Source organism: Diospyros lotus, chromosome 7 (assembly GCF_014633365.1).
Source record: "Diospyros lotus cultivar Yz01 chromosome 7, ASM1463336v1, whole genome shotgun sequence".
In the NCBI taxonomy this organism is placed as follows: Eukaryota; Viridiplantae; Streptophyta; class Magnoliopsida; order Ericales; family Ebenaceae; genus Diospyros; species Diospyros lotus.
In genome coordinates, this window is record NC_068344.1 from 12,489,696 (window position 1) to 12,516,352 (window position 26,657).

Below are 26,657 nucleotides of genomic sequence, written 5' to 3' on the forward strand. Positions count from 1 at the left end.
TGGAATCTGGAGGCCCAAACCCCGGTGTACCCCTACCCAATTCGAATGCCCTCCCAGAATTGAATTGTTTATGGTGTCAGTGGGACCAAGAGTTTATTTCTGGATGGGGAGGCAGGACTGATAAAGAGAAGTACCCAGTGAGCTATATGTATTTGCTTGACGAGTTAATTTAAGAGACGATCCACGAGATCTTTTTAGGGATTGTCGGAGAGACAAGTCTTGTTCACTCATGAGCACGTGAATGACGTGTAGAGGCGGTTGATTGAAGTAATGATGAATGATGTGAGTCTTCATTCCCATTATGATGTTTTTGCCAGGGCTGTGAGCTAACAAGTTGCCATTTGGGAGTTTTTCCCAGGGACCAGTACAGGACGTGCCCAAGGTTGGAGCACTACTTGACACCTGGTCAATCCAAGCCACCGTGAGGGAACCGTCACAGCCACTAGAGGGACCTGTTGGACCCAGCTCCAGCGTAGCTAGCATTGAGGACTTAGCTTACCTGGTAGATGAAGTTACCTCGGTTGCCAGAGGTGATAAGAGAAGTTCTAGTTAGTATGGTTATTAAAGGGCTGCAATGAAAATGTAAGGTTGTAAATTACGAGTTTTGTAAGGATGAGAATTATGTGAGAAACATTAGGTGCAATATTTGAGGGTATCAAGTAATGAGATATATTTAGTAACTTATGAGCCTTGGGATCCTTAGGAATCAAGTAGTCATTGCTATTAGTAAAGAGTGTCCTAGTGATCTGCTATGGTGAATAGTATGGACCTAGAAAGTCACTGGTCGAACCTACTATAGACATTCGGTTGTGGACCGTTTTCATTGAGACTGAGTGGACCGAACACCTGATTTGTGGTAGATTTGTCGGGTTCCTAACCATTGTCTATTGGCGATGTGGATTAGAGATGACACGTACCTCGTCTAAGGGAAGTGAATTAAGGGAACCTTTGAAACTGCATTTAGGGCGTACGTTGCTCATGATAAGGGTGTGTATGGCTGGATTCTTTTCCCGATAGTGAATGAGCAGGGGATACTCTTGACTCTCTTGGAGATTTACTAGGGAGGTTGGCTTAGTAAGAGATTGACCCTGCAATTGAACCGGGCAGCCTTGAGGCATAGATGTCCTTTCCCGAGCAGATGATTTGTTGGACTAACTCCGAGGTGTTTTCTAATGATTGTTTGTCGTACTCGTACAGCCTCTATGAGTTCGTGGCTATGCCATTTGGGGCTGATCGACACCTTTGCAGTATTTATGGATTAATCGGGACCAGTGACAGAGATAGAGGTCTGGAGTTTCCTTGGTCTCGCTAGGTGTTGTAGACGCCTTATTAAGGCTTGCATTAATCTCATGAGAGATGAGGTCGTGGTAGAATGTGATCTGGAGCTTCATGATTGAATTTTGCTAGGAGTGGCACGGGAAGGTCCCACCATGTGAAAATGTGCTATAGGAGTCCGGTGGTAAATGGTAGATTCGTAGCTATCGAGATGTGTACAAGGCGTACTGAGACGGGAAACTGAAGGTTGGGTAATACGGTAGCTTGTGTGTAGTTGACAGTTAAACTATCAGTTCATATGCGGATGAGAGATGCGTTACGTGATGGGGTGTGAAGGCAAATTGAGATTCTAAGGGATTTGTATCCTTTGGAGATTTAGAGCATCGACCCTAAGTTGAATTGAATTTGGATGGATAAATTGGAACATCAATTCAAAGTCTCAAGAGAGATCTGTGATCATGGGAATTTATTGGGAGACTATTACGGACTTGTGGACTTGAAACTTACAGCGATTATGTTGTTTGGAGATTTGGCATTATTACCTAGATGGGGTATAGGTGTTTAGTTCTCACAGGTGGAGTAGAGTACAGGCGACGCCGCGGTTAGCGTGACAAAGGGCTAAGGCTGTGAGATTCTGTAATAAAATGGATAAAGCAAAAGTGGTAGTAAATGTTTTAGTAGATGTTTTGGGCTGCCGTGGAGCATCTTGGTAAAGTGAATTAGAAATAAAAAAAAAAAAAAAAAACCCCTCCAGGGTTGTTGTGGCAGGAGATACTAGAGTGTATGGCCAGGACTGAAGCTAAGTGTATGTCTAAGTAACTGTTGGGTTCTGCTGCAGGGATAGTGGTTGCTATGAGTACGCTCGATACTAATCACGGACCACATATCCTAGGGTCAGTTATTGACCGATTGAGGGGATGAGACTCCTTTGGGTGCTGGTCAAGTGATACATCGTCAGAAACATGAGATGGCTTGTTATGCCAGTCAGAGGAACGCTTAACCACATCTTTGAGTTACTTTTCGCTTTTGAGGAGACCTATGCGATGTCTTGGGGATTAGATAGTTACTGATACGGTGAAGTGCTATCAGCCAAGTAGGCTACGGAGTTGATAACATCGGTACAAAAGATCGAGTCCCAGCTACCGTATAAAGTCTTGAGGAGGTCAAGGTTAGTATTTAGCGAACAAGATAAGGTATGGTCATTTAGCTATTTGGAGTTAAGATCAGCAGCAGGTCAAGATTGTGGTCATCGAATAAGTCATCGTAGGTATGTCGACTCCTTTAAGGAGGGGAGATCTAGTGACATTTTAGATCTCAGGATGTATTGAATGAAGAATGTTTATTCCTTGAGAGTCCTGATTGACTACCCATACTTATTGACGGGACCCCGAGCGTGAGCGGCAAATTATAGGAGAAAGTACTGCCGAGAAAATGCTGTGTATCTGGTTAAGAATCAGTAGAAAAAGTCAGATTAAAGCATATTGCTGCTGAATCCTTGATTGAGTATGTCGTATCGTTTCATATTCTTATGTTTCGCAGGTATGTGGCAGGTACCAATTACGTTACCGAGTATTAGCCTCTTGTCATGCAAGAGAGTGGCCCTACTCCTGTCACTATCGGTTGTATCTGAAATTAGCTGCGTTCGCATTGAGCCTGGTGGTGCGAGTCAGTTTAGCATTGGGATTGAATGTCGCTGAATTTTGAGTTGCCTTTAGGTTGATTTGTGGTCGAGATAGTATTAAACGGAAGTGTGATGGAAATGCAAGATAGCTTTGAGGAATAGTTGGATTACGATATTGTAATAGGCGAACCATGTTGAGTTATGATTGATGACGTTCCTTATGTCGGTTGAGGTATCAGTGGCCATAATGTGATCCAATAGAGATAATAGATTAGGGAGTTGAGGGAACTGGAAAATGATGATATGGAATGTTCCAGAGGTGATGTTGAGTAATATCATGAGATTCGTGAGCGTATCTTGAGGATATAGACTGAGCGCGAATTTCGAGGACGAAATTCTATTAAGGAGGGGAGAATTATAATATCCCAAAAATAATAAGGATAATTATATAACCATAATAATAATAAATTAAATGAAATTAATTTAATTTAATTAAATTAGTTAATTTGTTAAATTGAGAGGCGGTGCGCGTGTGCTGTGCATCAAAAGGAAATTAAGGTTTTTTGTCTCTCATTGAAGCTTCTTGAAGCTTCTGGTCAAATGGAAAGCAGAGGAGTAGAGAGTGAGAGATAGAGATCAGGGAGAGCCGAGAGTGAGCAGGGAGTGAAAGGGCTCGGCTGAGGGAGAGATTGAGGGGGAGAGATCGAGACCGAGATAGTGAGAAAGAGAGATCGAATGAGGGAGAGAGAATGAGGTAGCGGCCATGGGAGGCTGGCCGAGCTTTGCTCGGCCATGGCAGCGACGAGGAGCAACTGCGGCTTGAAGAAACTGCAGCCATGGGCGACGCAAGCAGCGACGGCGAAGCGAGGCAGCAGCAACAGTGGCGCGCGACTGTGGGAAGCGAAGCTGGAGGCAGCGGCGGTTGGTGGTGGCGAGCTGGTGCGGCGGCCATGGCCGCGGCTGAAGCAGGGGAGGCGGCACGGGGAAGAAAGGAAGAAGAAAGAGAAGAAGAAGAAGAAGAAGAAAGAGGAGGAGGAGAAGAAGAAGAAGAAGAAGAAGAAAGAGAAGAAGAAGAAGAAGGCGCGCAGGAGCAGTGCGCGAGAGGAGAAGAAGAAGAAGAAGAAGAAGAAAAGGAAAAGAAAAGAAAGGAAGAAAAGGAAAATAAGGAAAAAAATAATAAAATTTTGGGATTTTGTCGGCATGGGAAGTAATCAGGTACGTGGGTAAAAATTAGTAGAAGCATTATGTGTTTAAATCATAAATTTTATGCGATTAAAATTAATTAATTTGAGTCCCAGTTGTGTTATTTGCTAGAAATGATTTAAATTGCATCGGGAGCTCGAGTGAGATCAGAATTAGCTGGTTTCAGGCAAGTTCTCAACCCTCATATCCTGATCTTTAATTCCCGTGAGAAACCCTGTGATTTCTCGTATTTTATACCCTTCATTCGTCTGTTTCAGCCCGTTTATTAATTATGAAATTTGAATTGTTTAATTTAAATTTAATCTATTAAGCGAGCTTCGATGATTTTATTAGCGTGATTTAATTTAAAATAAATATGAGACTCATTGGGGTTTTATTTATGGTGCTTCTACGTGGGATTTTACGGAGGTTAAATTATTTATATTACACGGTTAGATTTAATTAATGCGAGCCAGGGTTTTATTAATCGCTATTAAACGTTTTATTTCGCAGCGGGAGTGCAAGAAAGAGAAGAAACGGCCGTGTGAAGGCAACCTCTTAACCCTCTTCTCGTATTCTTCAATTCCCGTAAAAGACCCCGTGATTTCCTGTATTTTATCATCTTCCTTACTTTAATTCGGCACCTAGCCTTATTTGTTGAATTATGGTTCATTTGTTTTAATTTAAATTAAATCTGAGGCTTCTATAATTTTATTTGTTGTGAGCCTACGGGGGTTTGTATCGCCCTCATTCCTTTCGGAATGATGCCGAACCCAGGTTGGGAACTAGGTTCCTAGACGTGCGGGTTTATTTACAATTTTATTGGGCTTATTTACAGTTTTTCCTGGATTTATTTATGGTTCGGTTAGAGCTATCAAGCAGTAGGGCAGGAGTCGATTGTTGGTGACGTTGGGGTAGACTATTGTACGGCCCTGAAGTGGACCGTCGGGTGGACACTCCTTGTCACTGACCGTTGATTGGTGCCGGGCACTGCTGACTAGCTCTGCCAGTATGTGATTTACTGCACGTTTAGATTTATTATATTGCTGTTCATGATTTGATATGCACATGGGTACGGGTTGCATATTGGGATATTCATTTACTGAGTATACTTGGACACGGACATGCTAGCTTGGTTAGGTTGCATCCAGCACGGGCATACGCATTGCGTGTGATTTATTATGTGGGCGGAGCATGGCCTGATGCCTGGATGTATGGGTGTCTTGTATCACGTTGATGCTCACTACGCCATTGCATTTTATGTGCATTGCATGGCTACTGATAGTATTTAGTTCTCGGACGGGAGTACCGTTCTGAGGGAGCTTATGGCTCGGCTGTCGGGAGTACCGACCCTGGATGGCGGGCACAGGATGCTGGAGGTATTTGTTACCGTCCAGGGTAGCGACAGGTTGGTATGGGACTTGGATGCCAAGTGTCTTATGTGGGCCCCAAGGACCGGTATGTGCTTTTATTATGTTATGCTATTGTGTTGTTGTGTTGTAGCGTCTCATGACTTGTATGTACCTGGGGGTTTATTCTGGGTTGAGATTTCTGGTTTTGTGTAGCCTTTAGCCTTTTCTTCCTTATGCTTGCTGAATCTCTCGACTCACCTTGCTTTCCATCATTCCAGGTAGTGGCGGCGTGGGCCATGGCAAGGGAGTCAGCTTTAGAGGCAGAGTCGATGTGGTGTACAGGCAGTCCCATCAATCCCTGTTAACTCTGATGTCTGAGTAAGGTTTACTTTGTCATTTCGTACTGTGCCAGGTCTTTCCTCGAGTCTCGTGTATGCCGGCACAGGAGTTTGAGTTTATTTATTTATCTTGTGACCGCTGTGTTAGCGGGGTACCCGTAGTGCATGCATGTCTTGAGCTTTGCTTCCGCTGTTCTTATTTTTTTTGTGTATGCATGCCGGGGTGGTCTTTGTCTTGTGTTTATTACTTTTCTCCTCCCGTAGGCGCTCCCGTTCAGGTAGTCTGGGTGGTTGGGGTTATCCGGGCGGGGGTGCTTACATGAAGCTTCCTCCCAATTTCGTGCACCCCATATATATATATATATATTACATATTTACCCCTTTAACTTTCATTAATCCCCCTTAAGAATCTCCTTAATTCCACTTAAGGATTTTATTAATTTCACTTGGACCCTCTAATCTTAATTAATTATCATCAAGCCACTCTCAAGTTCGATTTGTTCGAAAATTAATATTCGGCTATACTCGATAAAGTCGATGTCGTCTCTACGCTTGCACGGGGACTCTATTTCACTCAAAAACACCTTAGAATTACCTCACTCACAAAACCAAACCGCCCCTAGGGTCCCTTCAGCTTCCCGGAGGTCCCTTACTATCATTCAGTACCAGCACCTATTTGGGTTTATACAGAAATTATTTCAAAAATTATTCCCGATCGGACTACTTCCAGGGTCATTAGTCTTGTCTCGAGACGCTCACCAGTCTCATGCCCTCTTCCCTGAACATCCAAGTCCCGGGGCATTTCCTGCCATCGATTTGGCAATTTTATTAATTAATTTCTCGGGATTCACTTCTTGACTTCCTAAACCACTTGAGATCCTTTCAAAATAATCAAAAATTATTTATTTTTCAATATCATATAATACGGGGTATTACACATAGCGCCTCTCGGAGGATATCTGGACTTTTGCCCTCAGCCAACAGCAAATAGGTACAATAGTAAGACCACACAGATTTTATAAATGCAACAGTTAAAAAGTCAATAGCATATATTTTCAGAAAAACACATTTCATATATGGAACGTGATTTCACGTAAGAGAAGAATAAGAGTTTATGTATAGGAACTTCACAAAACACGTTTCATGCAATAGAAGTCTCTCACAAGAGAAAAAAAAAAATTGGGTTTGGAGTATAGGAGCCTCACCTTGAAGGTTTATCTCTGAAAGCTGCGGTTTCATTGCAAATGACCTAGGTTTTTACAGAAAACACTAGTTTTGGTAAACCAAACCTTCAATATTTTTATATAGAGTTGAAGGTCATTAAATATGGGTTATAACTAGAAAATTTCAAGGAAAATGAACCTCACACGAGCCCTGGGAAAGTGGCTCAGGAGCCTTCACGTGTAACCATTTCCCGACGCGTGTGTCTCACGAGCTACCAAGACAACACTGCACAACGTTTATATTTCGGCCATAACTTTCTCATTTTAGCTCCGATTCAACCCCCGTTTGAAGCTACGGGTTTCTCTCTTCCCCCTCTACAGGATTATATATATATATATATATATAAAAAGAGACTTACCTTACCTTTTTTCTAACTACTTGGCATGAACTCCGGTGATGCTTCGAAAACTCCAGCGAGACTTGTTCTCCCCCGCTTCTCCTCCAATTTCTTCACTTCTTCTTTTAGAATTTCCTTCCGTCTCTCAAGAATAGGATCCTCACCTTAGAATCCCTCAATCCTCAACTCCCTTGGAATGGTTTGAGAACAATCCCATAGCCTTTATTTATAGATTCCTCGGACCAATCACATGACACTACTTATCCTTGATAAGCTTTGGACTCCAAAGACTCAAAACTATAATTGAATGGGTTTTCAAATCCAAAACTAGAATGGAATGGATTTTGAAATCCAAAGTCATATTGGAATATAATTTAAAATCCAAAGTGACTTATTTACACTAAGACCCCAACCTCCTTCCAAATGCCATTTTGGTCTTGATTTCAAGTTCTCAAGTTTTGATATTTTACCACATGAATTCCTAATTTCATTCTTATTTCGCTTGGATAATTCTCTAATTACAATTACATCCTCAAATATCAAATTAATTTGCATTACGATACATAAAATGCAAAATTAATCACTCAAAGCTTACTCAATAAGGACGATTTCGTCTCTGCACCCTCACATGACTTTTGTTTCATCCCAAAATCACTTCAGCGTTGATCCTTATGTAAAATTGGAGCCCCCCTCAGGGTTCCGTTGATTTCTTGAAGGTCCCTTACAATCATTAGATTTTTCAAGCTATAACTTAGTTGTACTAAAAATCATCCCGGATTTAATTTTTTTCGATATCATAAATCTCGTCTCGAGACGTTCGTCAATGTCATACCCTTATCCTCAAGTATTTACGCTCCAGGGCATTCCTTGTCATCGATTCGGCGATTTATTTTACTATCAAAACACTTTTTTAATATTTTAAACTCATTTAAAATACATGGTAATCTTATGAAAATATGTGATATTATAGCTTCCTTAATTATGAAAATACAATAATAAATTTATTTAATTCAAAACATTAGCGTTTGCTCACTACAAGGAGAGAAATAGTCAGAGAACCGGAAAGGTCCCCTTGCAAATCCCCCGATACTTAAATTAAACATTGAAAATGCAAAGAACTAGAGAGTAGAATTTTTATAAATATTAGAGATGCACATTTTTTAGAATAAGTGCATACCTATTTATAGAGAGGTATGGAGCAAGTTCAAGTAGTCTAGAATTAGAATTTTTACATATAATATATATCTTAACTTTTTGAAACCTTGTTATGATTCGGATCCTTATAGATGAGATTTATTCTCATATTTCATAATTCTTTTATAATTATAATTTTTTTATAGATAATTATCATCATTTTTTTAAAATATTGAGAAAAATTTTAAATATCAAAATTATTATATTTTGCGGGTTACGTGAGATCCCTGTATTTTGGATAAATGTTTTGCCGACGGTGACACTCTCGAGGCCGTGACTGTGGCACGGCTGCCATGTCCGCAGGGGTCACACTTTCAAGTGCCCTGGTGGCCTCGCGGCAGTGCCACGCATGGGATGTCTCCTGCGGGAGGTCTCCCGCTTTGGGTCAGTCCGCAAGGGCACTTTCGCTAGACCGTGGGCCCTCGCAGCCGCCTTGGCTGGATTGTGGGCTCTCGAGCGTTGACGTTGGATCCACCCCTTTATTAATTTTTTATTTTATTTTGCCCAATGCCATATCAATATTCATGCCATATACAAAAATAAATCAATTTATGATATGATATACAGGGGCAATTTTAATTCAGTGGAGCCAAATTTAAATATAAAAAATATAATTTTTAAAATAAAATAATCATAATAATAATAATAATAATAATAATAATAATATTATTATTATTATTATTATTAAAATAATTTTTTTATAACTTTTCATGCTAGAAATTATAATTGTTCATGAAAGTTACCTTAATTATTTGAATTTTTAGACTCTTCATGATCATGAAATGCTAGTTTTTGCTGTAGAATGAGTCGAACATAATCAATTAATGCATTTAGAAAAATTCGATAATCACATAGTATTTGTTCTAATTATTTAAAGAAAATTGTTTCAATATTTTACTTTTAATTTATTAAAGTCTCATAGTTATTTCAAACTTAATTGTGTGCACTATTAGCATCTCCAACATAAATTTAAAGTCTATCATTTTTTTTAAATTACTGAACTCTTTTTTCCTAAAAGAATTACCATCTCCTTGTTCCCCATTATTTATTTTAAAAAGATAATAATATAAACAAAATACGACATCCAACTAATCATCAAATTCATTTAACCAAGCTGAAATGAATCGTCTTGATTTTGACGTTCAGATAGATCTTTTTACAAGTAGGCTCTTCTAATTTGATTTTGAAAATTAATACTGTAATTTATTTTTGTAGTTTTTAACTTGAGATTCACAGAAAGTTATGCAACATCAATGTGCTCTATACTTATTGTTATGGGTATTTCTTGTTCTACTTTGTGTGGGTTAGACTTAATGCCGTGATTCGGCCCGAACGCTCAAGGCCTAGTAAACATCGAATTGAGCTCGTTAAAGCGAGCTCGTATAATGCTGGAGCCCAGGCTCAAACGTCAGGACCAAGCGAGCTCCCGATAATGCCCTTAACTCATCAGCGTATTCATGCAGGCTCCCAGCTATGTTCTGAGCGAGTTCCCAGCGATCTCTGTAGCCCGTCGAGTCAGCTCGTCAGCTTGCATTATTGAAAGGAGGTATGTCGCGATATATCAACAGACCAAGGGCCGCCCTGGCTGGACCATTCAGGCCCATTTGAACAGCCCATGCCAATCCCATCTTGGCCCTCTCGCAACAACATCATTATAGCCGTGCTTGGGTTTCCAGGTGTCCACCTCAGATCCCATCCTCATTAATGGCAGATCCCATCCTCATTAATGGCGGATCCCATCCACATTAATGAGGGTCTCGTCGACACCTTGTTGCGGCAGGGACGCCCCCGCCGGTTATTCTATCCCATCGCCTGTGCAAGTACGGAGCATGCAGAATGGGTCTTTCTGATATATATATCGACCAGCCTTCTTGAGGGCCAGGGTATGTACTCTTTTTCGCAAACTTACAAACACTCGATATACTTGCTTGCTAACTTGAGCTTCGGAATACTTTGTAGGGACGGGCCGGCGGCTTAGCAAATCGGACTGGATACTTCACTGTTCCTCTCTCGGATCTACCATACCAGTGCGGGCCAACAAATCTCCGTTGACCAATTCTGAATGTCGACATTTTGGCACTAGAAGGAGGGCCCGCTCTGGTAAAACATCAATGTCGAAAACTAGAAACACGAGAGGTTCCAGAGCAACGACCAACCAACCTGTGAACCATGCCAACCGTATGCTGAAGATTCCGTAAGCTGGGGGAGTTGTGACGTCCACCACCATGCCTCCTTCGGCCGAAGCTATCCATAGAGTCCCTTCACGGTGCCCCTACCTGCCCGTGACTCCTACCACAAACGCAGAAGTAACGCAGATGTGGCAGCAACGTCAAGAAACATTGGAGAACACTGTCATGCTGTTAGATATAAGCCCTTAAAACTAGTTCTAGTGACATAATAGGGCTTGTTCTTGTAATTATTTAAATCTTATTTAATGGCAAGTTTTATGTTTAATTTAATTTGCAATATGATTTGAATTGAACATATAAATATCCTTTAGTATAATAAAGAGTGGATACCATTCTTAATTGTTAAGAATAATCGAGACGGATAATCCACAATACATTATACTATAAATATGTTCCTAGCCATAGAGTTCCTAACTTGGATAATTAGTAACTCGCAAAGGCCGGCACATCGTCTTCCTCCTTGTTCGGTATAAGATATCGAAAGACAAGATTGGTGGGTCTCATACCACTCTATATAAGATACAAAAGGAAGACCAGTGGGTTCTCGTTATAGGAACGAGTTCACTGAACGGAACTATTAATATTGAATCACATGGATTTTATCTCACGGGTCAATGATTCAATATTAACTACGGATTTGCATTAGTCCTTAGACCTGAGATGACATGGATATCTATGTGTTAGTGGATTAGGATATCAGCGATATTATATGGTTATCCTAATCAGGGATAACCGTACGTATCTATGTGCCTCGTTCAGTGACACACGAGGTATGTGTGCATCAGACATGGAATCTATCACCTCGAGATATACGAGGAGGATATCCTATGCGATCCAGTAGTCACTTGACGATAAATCCTTGACCGAGGTAATATGACGACGGAATTTGGATTCCGTAGAGGTTGTGTCATATTAGTCAAGTGTGATTATTGGATTTGGTCATACGACGAGATCGAGAGATTTGACTTGCTGACCGTGATCTCATATCTCGTCGGGATATATTATGATAGAGGGATTGTATTGCAAGGCACCGTAGTGTAAGGTTCACATTCTCGTTTCACATTAAATTGGGTAATCATGACATATTGCTAGATGTCACTCGTGATTTACGAGAATTAATAACTGATTAATTCTCATTGTCAATTTAATTGTGAACCCACAAAGTCCCACCCAATAGAAATCGTTTTAAAAGAAAAATGGGCAAATTTAGTAATTATGGAATTACTAAATTATAAATGTAATTATTTAAGAAATAAGAATAATTAAATAAGTAATATGATTATTTATTTAATTATTAATTTGGATTGGGCTTTTTTGTAACATCCCGCATCGAGCGATAGGAAGAACCGGAACAACTTACCCTGATGGGCCTACACGAACTTCCCAGTGGATCACCCATCCTTGAACTGCTCCCAGCTCAAGCACGCTTAATCCCGGAGTTCCTTGCCAACATTCAGCCCAAAAGGTATCCAGCTGATGTTGTTTCCTTTCTTACACTATCCTCGATATATACTAACTTCTCTGGGCTCCCGAGGTATTACATTCTCCCCCCCTTGAGCACATGACGTCCTCGTCATGCGACCTTACAACTGGTCCCAGACCTTCTCCCCTTGGGGGCTGCCATCCAAGAAGCCTGCCAGAAGCTGCTCCTTGTACAGGCACTCGAGCCCCGGCGCCACTCCCCGCCCTCATTGGACCGCCTTCACCAAGGGTCGGCTCTGATACCACCTGTAACATCCCGCATCAAGTGATAGGAAGAGCCAGAACAACTTACCTTGATGGGCCTACACAAACTTCCCAGTGGGTCACCCATCCTTGTATTACTCTCGCCCAAGCACGTTTAACTTCGGAGTTCTGATGGGATCCGGTGCATTAGTGCTGGTATGATCGCACCCTAAATTAATTACATACACCATCAGCAAGCTGCATCTCGCCTCGAATCGCCGCCTCGCTACTGCCCTGTTCGTTGCCCGACGGCCATGGCTGCGCACAGCAGCTTGCGTCCGTCCGCCCACGGCTGGGCCGGCCACCTTCGAACTCCATCGCCATCACCAGTTGTTTCCCGAGCCTCCAATGGCCCCGCTGACCTTGCTGGATGCTTGCCGGCCGCCCCTGCCCCTCTTGAGCCCACGGCCATGGCCGCTTGAAGCTTGCGGCTATGGCCGCTTGCTGCCACTCGCAATCTCCTTCTCTCTCTCTTCTTCTTGCTTCCTCGCTTTCTATCTCTCTCGATCCCACGGTCCCGCACTACCTCCCCCTCGGCCACGATCACTGCCTCCCCCGCAGGGTTGTAATAAGAAAATTACCCAAGTAATATTATAATAAAATTTGGGTTTAATAAATAATTTCTCTTAATTTAAAGTGTAATAAATAGTTATATATACCTATATATACATATGCTCGTGCGCGTGGCCAGCTTCTGAGAAGCTTTGAATGACCGAGATTTGCTGCAATGGGAGAGATATTGGGAGCATAAATTGAGGAAAAAATATCTCCAAGAGACATGGTGTAGGTAGGATAGGATGATTTGGTTAAATGTATCAAGCAAAATATATAAATGTAATACCCTAAATTTTATAAATAAATTTAATTAAGTTATGTTAAATGATTTATTAGGTGTATGTAATTAAATTAGTTAATTAAATTTACCTAAAGTGTGATTATGAAAAATATAAATAAATATATAAATATGATTAAAAGGATTAAATGAAATCATAATATGATTTAAAATTAATGAAAATCATAATTTTCCTTTCGTATGTATGTCGTGTATATGTAAATATATATATATATATATATTAAAAAAAAATCTGAAAATCAGATTTTGCAGAGCAGTGCACGGCCAGAGCATGGCCGCGCCTGTAAATTGTTTCTTGAGGGCAAAGGAGGGGATTTAAATGCTGATATGACCGAGGAATGGCCTCTGGGACGCGTGGCCGTCGATGGGGAAGCAAAGCACGTTGAAAATGGGCTATAAATAGCCAAGTTCGCGCTACCCAATCCATCCGAAAATTTCGAGGCCTAGATCAGTCGATTGGGAGTGATTTTGTGAGATTGGAGAGTGGGGTTCTGATCTTCAAGATGTGGGCTTCGTTTCTGGAGAATTTGGAGGCCAACGGAGCAAAGGAGAAGGGAAATCGAAGCGTCGCCGGAAAACGCGCGACTCGCAGGAGCCGAGGGAGATTCGGTCGATTCGAGGTAAGTTCGATCCTATTTTTTTGTAATTTTTGTATCAATGTGTTCGTAATGTCGAGATCTAGAGATTAGGAGTAGAAAAATCGAGTTTAGAGGTTAAATGGCCGGCTGGAGGCGAAGCTCTCGCCGGGGAAGAAGAATCAGTCGGGCGCGTAAGCTGCACGCGCCCGCGAGTGGGAAGAAGGCGCGTGCGACTCACGCGCCCGCCAGGAAAATTAAAAAAAAAAAAGAGTAAAATTCTGAAAAATTTTATTAAATTTGAAATGTTGTTTATGGTATATTGGTAAAGCAATTTTCTGAAATTATGGTATATTGGTAAAGCAATTTTCTGAAAATGCCAAAATTATTAATTATTTAAGTGAATTTTTCTATTATAGAAATAAAGAAAAATAGAATTTTGATTCTGAAAATTCCAAGAAAAATTTCAAAATGTTATAAGTGATATTTAAGAAATATTAGTGAAAATAAATTGAATAAAATGAAATATTAGGTAATTATTATGTAATTTTAGTAGATTTTTCTATTATAGAAATAAAGAAAAATAGAATTTTAATTCTGAAAATTCCAAGAAAAATTCCAGAATGCTAAGAATAAATTTAAGGAAAAATAAATCTATGTTGTAGGTGTCCTTGTGAGCAAGGAGATTAAGGGATAGCTGCTTGGCACGTAGTTCGAGACAAATTAGCTGTAAGTATGCTGCTTGAATTTAATACAGTTATAAATGTAAATGCTTTTATCATATTAGCATGCTATGATATGAAACCATCATGTAGACTGCATCAACGGCATGACTATGAAATGCATACATGCACAATGATACTGTTGATCACACGCATATGAGGCCGTAGGGAGTACAAACTGACACCGCTGGCCTATCAAGGGTGCACCCATACACCCCGGCTTCGAAGAGATGGCTGCTAAAATGATAGGCAGCATGAGGGGTGTAGTTGACACCTACGATGAAAGACATTGCATACACTCATAGCATTGCATTTGGTATTCTTACTTAGATGATTCATCATCTAACATGGGTTCGCCCCTGGAACATTCAACGTTCCAGCCGGGACTTGCAGAGATGATTCAGAGAGTGGTGATGTGTAGTGACACGAGACATCAAGATGCGAGTAAATGTAACATGATTAGTTTAAGATTTATGTATATTGTCCCATCATCAAATGCTTTATGTAATAACTTGTATTAAATGCCATGTACAATTATTAAATTATGCATTTCCATGAGCAGGTTCGATTCAACTTCCGCTTTGCATTTATTTCTAGTCTAGATATCTCATCTGGCACTAGACACTGTCTTAGGGAATTTTAAAATAATGTTCAAAAAAAAAATTTTTAACCAAATTTCCTAAGGCATAACATGCCCAAGAAGGCGGGCTGTTACATTTTTGCTAGCACTTAAAGCCCGGCCCAATAGCATTTAGGGTTTTAGGGTTTCTTGTCTATAAATATAACATTAAACCCAGAATCCGATCAATCAGTCCGTTGGATCAAAAACGAAAATTTTAGAGAAAATTTTCATGTCCCTTTTTCTCTCAAGTCTATTGAAGTCTTGACGGTTTCGGGTAGACCAACTCGGCATCTCACACGTGGGAGATATCAAGCAGGTTATCAGCTACAAAATCAGATTTCGCTTCGAGGTAATTTTTCGCTTTTGTGTCTTTGATTTAACTGTAAGATTTGAAAAACGTGATATCAATAAAATCAAATTTTATTTTTCGCTGCGTATGATCAAATCATGTTTTCTAACACATGCAGCTCGCTAATGCAATTAAGGTGCTAGCACAAACACAAGCCCAGACAACGCAGGTGCAGGCGGCTGCTTCTTGACCCCCAAGCGGAAGACCCCCTCTAGAAGAAAGAGAAGATAGAAGGGACACGCGATGAGCTGGTTCGGTCCGCTCCTCCAACCTACACTCTCGAAGGGTAAAAGAGCGACGACGCTACGATGAGGAGCCGGTGGTCCACCTCGCCAAACAGAGGACTGGTGCAAGCCCTTGTAGAAATCGCCACAAAGACGTTCATGGAGGAAGTCGCTGACTTGAGAATCCACGACTTCAGCATTCCTTAGTCGGGATCAGCAGCAGCCATGCCGCTCACCGCTGCTCCCCTAATCGGGAGAATAGGGGGCGACCTCCCCCGCGGGACTGCCATCACTCAGAACAAGTCTCCACGCGGAAAGAACAACTCCCCACCGGGCATTCGGCAAACCAGGATCCTATAGTAGGGGAACTACTGCTGAGAATCCAGCAGTTGGAGGCTAGACATGGGGCCTGTTTGTTGCAGCTTAAAAGCTGCAACTTTTAGCTTCTAGCTTAAAAAAAGTGAGTATGTAGTGTTTGTTTTAGCTTTTAGAATTCCAGCTTATAGCTTCTACTAGCTTTTAGAAGGGGTAGAAGCTGGCTTTTTCAAAGCTGGGGTACCCCAGCTTCTACAACTTCTGATTAAACAGTTACATTTTTTTGACAATTTTGCCCTTGTTTTTAACAAAGAATTACTCTTTTGTTCACACAATCAAGGGTCTTTCTTCTCCACCACCATCTCTATTTTCAAATCTCTTCTTCTCACTCGCCATCTCCCTTTCTCTCTATACACTAATTAATTTTTTTATAACACTTGAAATTTATACATATACACTAATTAATTTTTAAATTATCATTCTATAACTATTAAGGGTATTATGGATAATTATACAAAAATATGTTATTTTACAGCTTATGGTATCAAACACCACAATTGTTTAACTAAAACTTCTGAGAAGTTATAACAAACAAGTTCACAACTTATTCTAAGTTTTAAAAGCTATAATATAAGAAGCTAGAAGTTATAATTTCTTTAATTAAACTGCAACAAACGGGGCCATGGGAAGCACGATCGAAGGAAAAGCTGCGAAGAAATGACCCCATTCTCCAGGGAAATTGAGCTAGAGCCCTTTCCCCGCAGATTCAAGGGTCCCAGCATCCCCAGTATAATGGGGATAACGACCCTTATGACCACCTGGACGCTTTCAATGTCCAGATGGACCTGCAAACTTCTAGCTCATTAGCCAAATGCCGAGTTTTCCTCGCGACCCTGGGAGATATCCCTTGGGCGTGGCTAAGAATACTTCACCCCCGCAGTATTTACAATTGGAAGGAATGCCAGAAGAAATTTATAGACCAATATAGATCGCTCCGAATGCAGCTCTCCCCAACATGCCACCTCGCTACAGTATTCCAACGGTCTGGCGAATCTTTGAAAGATTACATAGAGAGGTTCAGACGTGAAGTGAATAATGTCGAGAGCCCCTCTAACGAAAGTATCCTGACCGCGATCTTCGTCGGGTTTCGAAAGGATGGGAAACTCTACAAAAGCATTTACAAGTCCCTAGTAAAAGACCTCGGTGAATTTTATGAGCGAGCTGCGAATGAGGTTCGATGGGAGGAAGCATTCGGCCAGAAAAAATCGAGCGATCAGAAAAAGGGGGCAGAACACACCAGCCAAAACAAGAAGAGAGGTGATGAAGACTCTCGCAAGGAAGGTCGAGGATGAAGCCCCAATGATTAGACGACCAAGAAGGTAAGGTTTGGGTAGGGAGGTGAACGACTAGCGCGCCAAGGTCGGTATGAAAGTTACAGTGTCTTATCTGACTCCCAGGACAGGATCTTCGCCACAGAGTGCAACAAGGAAGATTTCGGAAGACCTAACCCTCTAAAGACTCTCGACAAATACAGAACCAAGAGTAAATTCTGTGCCTATCACAACGAGGCAGGGCACACCACCTCTGAGTGTTGGGTGTTGAAAGATTCAATTAAAGAACTAGTCAGGAGAGGTCGACTACGTGACTATGTGGTGCGTCCTAGGGATAAATAGCCCAAACAGCCGGCTCAACAAAGTCCTCACTGAGCTCCAGAGCCCGACCAAACACCCACGGTGAGGACCATCTTTATTATTCATGGAGGGCCCCATATCTTCCTGAACATGTCGGTTGTGTGAAGGGCGAGCAGCATTTGGCAAGGCATTATTATGAGGAAGCACTAAAAATAGGCCTCAAAGGAAAAAAGATAAATATGGTCTCCGGAGGGGAGGCTCGAGTCACTAATGGCCAGGGAGTCAGCCACGACATGGACCCTCGCAACGTGGATTGCGACCGAATTGCCAGCCCGGGGGACGAAGTGAAAGATGTTATAGTCAATAACCTCGGTGTTGAAAGGCGCCTCCAAGTGGGCAAAGGACTTTCCCTCGAAGTAAAATCCCAGCTGACTGAATTCCTTAAAGAAAATCTGGACGTCTTTGCATGGAACCACCACGACATGATGGGAATAGACCTAAGGATAATGCAGCATTGGCTCAATGTCAATCCTAACTATAAGCCAGTTCGTCAGAAGAGGAGGCCTATGACGGCTGAGCAGTATGCGGCCTTGAAAGAAGAAGTAGACAAGCTCTTAGCTAGTAGATTTATCCGAGAGGCCCAATACCCGACCTGAGTGGCAAACCCGGTCCTGGTGAAGAAGAAGAATGGAAAGTGGAGGACTTGCATCGAATTCACGGATCTGAATAAAGCTTGCCCAAAAGAAAGCTTCTCTTTGCCAAGAATTGATCAACTCGTGGATGCAACGGCTGGCCACCAACTTCTGAGCTTCATGGATGCCTATTTGGGGTACAATCAAATTCCTATGAACCCCGACGAGGAAGAGCACACCTCCTTTATGATGGATTGAGGATTATATTGTTACAAGGTAATGCCCTTCGGACTAAGGAATGCAGGGGCGACGTACTAACGACTAATCAACATGATGTTCGGAGACTTGATTGGAAAAACCGTGGAGGTATACGTTGATGACATGCTGGTGAAATCCAAACAAGTCGCTAACCACGTTAGCGACCTAGCAGAAGCATTCCATGTTCTGAGGAAGTACCAGATGAAGTTAAATCCACTCAAATGCTCATTTGGTGTGGCTTCTGGAAAGTTTTTGGGGTTCATGGTGAACGAAAGGGGGATCGAGGCTAACCCCGAGAAAATCCGAGCTCTACTTTACATGCGATCGCCCCCCAAGACTAAGGAAGTGCAAAGCTTAATTGGACAGGTTGTGGCCCTCAGCAGGTTCATCTCCAAATCTTTTGATAAGTCCATCCCATTTTTTAAAGTCCTGAAGAAAGCATATAGCTTCACATGGACAGAAGAGTGCGAGATTGCTTTCCAGTAGTTGAAGGAATATATGGGGCGGGCTCCCCTCATGTCAAAGCCAAAGGAAGGGGAGGAACTGATTGTCTACCTAGGGGTGTTTGAGTATGCAGTTAGCGCCTCTCCAGTATGAGAAGAAGACCGGGTTTAATACCCAGTATACTATGTAAGCCACAGGCTACTCAACGCCGAAACAAGGTACTCCCCCATGGAGAAGCTCGTTTTTTCCCTGGTGATCGCGTCCCGAAAGCTATGCCCCTATTTCCAAGCTCATCAGATTGGCGTGCTAACCAAACATCCACTGAAGCAGATTTTATAGAAGCCTGATTCATCCGGCCGCCTACTCAAGTGGGCTATTGAGCTCGCCCAATTCAACATAGAGTACAGGTCAAAGGTGGCCATGAAGGTCAAGTACTGACAGACTTCGTTGTAGAATTCACAGGACCAGTGGAAGAACCAGCCCCCCCCAACCTCATCAGTTTGAGAATTATTTATTGACGGCTCATCCAGCGAACATGGGTTTGGAGATGGCGTACTCCTAGTAAGCCCGGAGGGACATAAAATCCCTTATGCACTGAGGTTCGGGTTTAGAGCGACCAACAATGAAGCTGAATACGAAGCACTGCTAGCTGGTCTCCATTTAGCAAAGGAAGTTAAGACAGAGCGATTAAAAATCTTCAACGACTCCTAGCTCATGGTCTGTCAGGTACAAGGGGAGTATCAAGCAAAGGGCCCAAAGATGGTAACGTACCTCCAGAGAGTTCAGGAGTTGTTTCACTTCTTCGAGGAGTGCGAAGTAAATCAAGTCCCGCAGAGCCAGAACTCTCATGCCGATGCCCTAGCTCGTTTGGCTTCGGTTGGAGAAGCTGACTCATTGGGAGCCATCCCTATAGAGTTCCTAGCAGCTCCGAGCACGGAGGAAAAAACTGAGACATTGACAATTGAGCTAAGGTCAGATTCGTGGATGAAGCCGATCATGGACTATTTGCAAGGAGGACAGTTACCAAGCAACAAACTAGAGGCACGGCGTATTCGAGCCCGGGTGGCCAGATATTGTATTTGCGATGATATGCTATACAAGCGAGGGTTCTCAGCCCCGTTACTTAGATGCATCGACGAGCCTGATTGCCGAGTGGTTCTCAATGAAATCCATGCCGGCCACTGTGGCAATCATGCTGGGGGAGTATCCTTAGCTCAGAAGGCATTTCGCCAGGGCTTTTACTGGCCTACCATGAAGCGAGACACTACGGACCTGGTGAGGAGGTGCGACACATGTCAAAGGTTTGCGAAAGTACCAAGAGCTCCCCCCGTCTATCTTCAACAAATGAGAAGCCCTTAGCCTTTCGCCATATGGGGCATCGACCTGATTGGGCCACTTCCAACAGTTCGTAGCGGGTGTAAGCACGCTATTGTGGTCGTAGATTACTTCACCAAGTGGGCAGAGGCGAAGGAGCTCGCACAGATATCTACCACAAAAGTAGAAAATTTTATATGGAACAACATCATCTGTAGGTTCGGTGTCCCTCAACAAATAGTCACCGATAATGGGACCTAGTTTACCAGTGAGTAGTTTGTACAATTTTGCGAGTCACTGGGGATCAAGAAAGGCTTCACAACCGTGGACCACCCACAAGCCAACGGCCAAGTCGAAGCCATAAACAAGATAATCAAGCAAATATTAAAGACCAGGTTGGAATCAAGGAAGGGAGCCTGGGTGGATGAACTACAAACCATGCTCTAGACCTACCGAACTACAGCTCGCACAACCACGGGAGAAACCCCTTTTTCTATGGTATATGGATATGAGGCGATGATCCCAGTGGAAAATGAAGTAACAAGCCAGCGAAGAGCCACTTTCAACCAAGAGGACAATGACCGACTACTGGCCTCGAGTCTCGATCTGCTTGAGGAAACAAGGGAGACAGCTTGCTTGAGAGTGGCAACTTACCAATAGCACGTGGCAAGATACTATAATCAGAAGGTCTGAGTCCGATGCTACAAAGTCGATGACCTCGTACTGCGCCTTGTCCTCCCCGGAGCTCGAAAGAACAGCGAAGGCACGTTGGGCCCGAGTTGGGAAGGCTGCTATATTGTGAAGGAAAACCTCGACAACAGAGCTTATCACTTGGCCGACATGGATGGAGCAGCTCTCCCGCGAGCTTGGAACGTGGAGCATCTGAGACCGTATTTTCGATAAGCAAACATTTTTTCCCTTTCTTGCATTCTCAATTATCAATTGACGTCTCAACTTAGTTGATATTTGCTTCATTAAGTCGAGCAACAAAATTTTGTTTGAACTGTATTAATGTGTCTTTTATCTCTGATAAATCTTTTTACACCTACGCTTTGGTTGTTAAGAACAAGAGTCAGAAAATAACGAGAGGGTTAGAAGACTATGGTTTGCGAGTTGAGGCCCATTCAACTTGGCCAATGTGCCATGGTTTGTGGCTTGTCTGAGCATTCATCTTAGTCTTCGCCCTAGGTCGTGGTTGGCAAAACAAAGCCCATTCATCTTAACCACGGTGTCATGATTTGGCGCTAAAACGAGGCACCATTCTTAAAACTTCTGAGTCATGGTTCACCAGCCGGGGTCCTCCTATCTTGACAAAGCTCATGAACTGTGACCCACCTGAGTGTTCATCTTGACCTCGCCAAAACCCTCAAAAGTCATGGTACGTTAGTTGGAGGCAAGCTATGACCTACCTGGTTGTATAACTTGATGGCAAAATATGAATTAATTTAACGACTATCAAGCTACCACACGTTAGTTCGGATTTGATCCCGTGATCATGACCTACTGAGCATGCGGCTCAAGCTAATGATATCTTATTCGATATGTTATTTAAAGCCATTTGTTTTTGAGATTTCTCGTTTACAAGTTAAAGATATACTCGAGTTAACTGAATTTAAGCTCGTTTCTATGCTGTGTTTTCGAAGTTCGCAGCAAATGACAAAGAAGCAGAAAATCGATTGAACGAAAGAAATGAATTGCTCCCAAAATTCAAGTACAAGAGTAAAGGAAGAAAAAGAAAATGGTCTAATGGCCTAGAGGATCTTGGCTTGGAGCCACCGCATCTTGGGAAGCAGGGTTGGTGGTATCCTCATCAGAAAGATTGACCACGACCTGGTCGAGTCCAGACTGAAGAACGAGAAGTCGAGATCTGGATGCGCTTTCCACAAAATAAAAAGGAACGCACTGCAGACATCAGATTCGACCTCCTCACACTCCCTCGCGACCCGGATCTCGACGTCGACCTTCAGCTGTTCAACCTCCCACCGAGCCCACTCTAATTCGCCTTGCATCGCAACCATGTCCGTTTCAGCCTTGTTTAGCTTCAAGGTGGCTTGGGAATAGGCCAAGTCGAGCACTTGTTTCTAGGGATACAGCTCATCTTCGGTTTCCTTCCTGGCTCGCTTGGCCTCCCTTACTCGGTCTTCCAAGCCTTTAACCTGGCTCTGATACTTTCTGGATTCACCGGTCACGAAGGCCAGGCTTTCCTCCAATTTCTTCTTGTCTTTCTTTAGCACCTCGGTAGCATCCTCGAGCTTCTCTCTTTCTTTCATGGCACGAGCTCTTTCTTCCTTCTTCTTAAAGACGCCTAAGGAAGCCTACAAAATTGGAGAGGTTAGCACGCTCGAAAAAGGTAAAATAAAGAAGCGTAAGAGTGGGAAAAAAACCTCACCAGGAGACTATGGCGAGCGACGTAATCCTCAAGTGCCTCACCCAACACTTCCCTCCTGTCCAGGTTCTTGGCATAATTACCAAGGACCCAGTCTAAATTATCAAGGAGGGGGCGAAGTACGTCCCACCAGCCATGACGTCAGATGTGCTCGGCCCTGCGGAGGTGCTTGTTTTCTTCCTCTTATCAGCCTGGGCTTGCAGAGTGGGCTGTGAGGTCAGAGGGGCCTTCCTCTTACTTCCAGAAGTCTCCTCGCGAACCATGGATTTCCCACAACTCGCAGCAGTCTTGGCCGCCCTGAGCTGCGAGAAAGTGTCTGTGGTAACTGGCTTTGAGGAAGTCGCGACTGCGGGTATGGAGTCAGCACCAGGCAGACTGATGGGATTGCACCTCGAGCTGGCTGCTTCAGTATGAACTCTAGCCCCTTGAGCTTTTGCAGGGGAAGAGGACGCACGAACGACCTTAGGGACACCGGAGATGGAGGAAAAGCTGGGTCGTTCGAGTTGGAGCCTCATCGCCTCTGATAGTGTTGGTAAAGCCGCAACAGTAACATCGCCACGAGCTTTGCCCTCCCTAACCGGGCTCCTGTCAAAATTAGTTTCGTTGAAGACTAACCTTATCTCACTTTGGCCACGTATTCCGATGTCGTCTTTCCTGATTTCCTTGATGCCAAAGGGAGGGGCGAGCTGATAGTCACAAAGAAGAGACTTGCAGAACTCACAATCGTCCTTGTCGATCTTTGCTTCTGAAGCCGCTTGAAGATCTTGCGCCTCAGAGATGGTTAGTTCGGGTTTCCCTTCGGTGACGTTTGTAAAATCAGAAAGACACATGTGAAGCCAAGATAGGCGCGGTCGAATTGACGATTGCAGGTACACAAAAAAAATCTACTTACTTGGCACAAGAAGAAACTGAAGTTGTTAAGGTCTTTAAGAGAGGAACAGGACAGGTAGAATCATTGGGACTTGTAGTCTTCAACATTGGACCTACATTTGGCCCTCCCTTGAGGCAAGACTCTCTTGCAATTCGAGGAGCGAGCTGCCATGTAGTACAGCCTGTCCTTGGTACCTTTGAAAGAGTAAAGGTACCTCAGTACTCTAGGGGTTGCAAGAGGAAGTTTGTTCTTTTTGAAAAAAATGGCGAGGGAGGTTATTTGGGCGTACGAGTTAGGAGTCAACTGGAAAGGAGCGAGCTTAAGGTCATTCAGAATATCGATGAGGTAGGGCTGGAGTGGACACCTAAAATTGAATTCTAAGTGTTGGGGGCTAATGGCAATAAATCCCATGGGAGAAAAGCTACGTGGTCACCAGGAGAAGGGACCATCAGACGAGTCCCACAGGGAAGGCGGTACGTGGTGGCATGCGATGTCAGTTCGCCGATTGTCAGCCTCGAGGGATATCGCTTGAAGATCTCACGAGCCGCACGCTCCTCGACAGATCGCTAGGTTAGTACAAGAGTGGTACACTGAAGAACTTTCTCAACGACCTCTAAACGAGATGAAGCCACGTTCTGAACAGTCCGCGGCAGCATTACTCCTCTTTGCTCCGAAGAGCTGGAGGTGTCATCGCTCTCTACACTGTGGTCGCAACGCTTCTGACCTGATGTCGACATCTAAAAAAAAAAGGGAGAAAAAAAAAAGGAAAAGAATTAGAATGTCGGACCAAAGTTCCTAGAGACACCTTCTACCTGTCAGGTTGCGCGCTTCGCAATAGGGCATCACTCGAAAGAAAAAAAGGGGTTGAGGTTTCTAAGTTTATCGAACCTCTTGAGATAGGCCAAGCCTATTTCCATAAGCCGCACCGCCATTGCTAAGTGGCAGGGCGCAGAGGCAGAAATAATGGATAGAATGAAAACAGAGTCGAAATACATTAAAGAAACATGAGGAACTTATTGTTCTTAAGCCAGTTGCTGCAGCGATCGGAAACGAGAATTGGTTGAGGAGCTAGGGCAAAGAGACTTCGGGACCGATGGCAATGGAATCTCGAAGTCGAAAGAAAGCAAGTTGCAAGAGCAAGGAAAATTTTTGAAATAAGACGGTAAAAGGGGAGCAGAGTAATCCCCTCCCCATTTTTATAGCTCAAGACACCCGTCGTCGTTGGATAAAGAAGCTGAAGAGCTTCCCTAGATCCAATGGTAGTGCGCAAAAGTGTGGGGACTACGGACATGATGATTGGCAGTTACGGGAAACGTGCGCATTAAATGCGTTGCAGACAAGACGTGCTGCATGAAACAACATGAGTTGAAACGATTGGGGGGAAAGCTGAAAAGATGTATTGATGGCTGAAGTAGTCGCGTGCGTGTCAGCTCCTAGCTCGAAGATCGCGCTGCGAGCTGGGGGGGCTTAATGTTATGGGTATTTCTCGCTCTACTCTGTGTGGGCTAGACTTAATGCCATGATTCGGCTCGAACGCTCAAGGCTTAGTAAAAATTGAACTGAGCTCGTTAAAGCGAGCTCGTATAATGCTGAAGCCCAGGCTCAAACGTTAGGACCAAGCAAGCTCCCGGTAACGCCCCTAACTCATCAGCGTATTCATGCAGGCTCCCAACTTTGTTCTAAGCGAGTTCCTAGCAATCTCTGTAACTCGCCGGGTTAGCTCGTCAGCTCGTATTATTGAAAGGACGTATGTCGTGGTATATCGGCAGGCCAAGGGCCGCCCTGGCTAGACTATTCAGGCCCATTTTCTCAGCCCATTTGAATGGCCCATTCCAATCCCATCCTGGCCCTCTTGCAACAATATCATTACAGCCACGCTTGGATTTTCAGGCATCCACCTCAGATCTCATTCTCATTATTGGTAGATCACATCCTCATTAATGGCAAATCCCGTCCTCATTAATGGCGGATCCCATCCACATTAATGAGGGTCTCGTCGACACCTTGCTGCGGTAGGGACGCCCCCGTCGGCTATTCTATCCCATCACCTGTGTAAGTACGGAGCATGCAGAAAGGGTCCTTCTGATATATATATCGACCAGCCCTCTTGAAGGTTGGGGTATGTACTACTTTTTGCTAACTTACGAACACCCGATATACTTGCTTTCTTGCTCGCTAACTTGAGCTTCGGAATATCTTGCAGGGACGGGCCGACGACTTAGCAAATTGGACTAGATACTTCACTGTTCCTCTCTCAGATCTACCATATCAGTGCGGGCCAACAAATCTCCGTCGACCAATTTCGAACGTCAACACTTATTTTATTAATTTATTCATTTTCTTCAATATAAATTTCATCCATACTTGTTATCTTTGCTTCACAATTTTTTTAATATTTATCTTTATTTGTATTATCATTGTAAAAAAATAAAATTATGAGTAAATTATAAAAAAATGCTAGTTACTACTGGACCATTATATACTTGCTTTCTTCAATACTTATTTTTTTATTTTTAATAATAAAATATAAGATATATATTTTTTATTTTTAGTAGTTAATTATTGTAAAAAATTAAATTAAAAAAAATCTAACCCAGCGAGGGCAACTGCCCCTACTGGGGCTCACGTCGCTCTGCCATCTATGATATACGTTTTTAACTCGACAACTCCATCAATTTGGAACATGGAGCGCTAATGTTGGCGAGCCAATACGATTCAGCTGGTAGAATAATTGATTAATTCTTTCTTAAGAGTTGAGCCAGACACAAATGACGATTATAAATTAATTAATTAGCTAATAACTTACTATCATACAAAGTTAAGGTTTGTTCTACTTTTAGGATATGGTGTAAAACTCTTAAATTACGTTCTCTTTACTATTTTTAAGTCATTTTTAGTTTTTATTTTTTTAAAATAATGAAAACGCGTTCTCTTTGTTGTTTTTTAAAAATGCATTTTTGAAAACAAAAAAAATATTGTAAAGAAAACTCAAAACAACAAAAAATTGTTTTGAGTGTTTTCATC

The 26,657-nt window shown here is 42.8% G+C and overlaps 1 pseudogene; it reads right to left on the minus strand.

Annotated features, from left to right (window-relative positions):
- Positions 1–12,487: 12,487 nt before the first annotated feature.
- Positions 12,488–12,607, minus strand: LOC127807020 (5S ribosomal RNA; annotated as a pseudogene).
- Between the last annotated feature and the right edge of the window lie 14,050 nt (positions 12,608–26,657).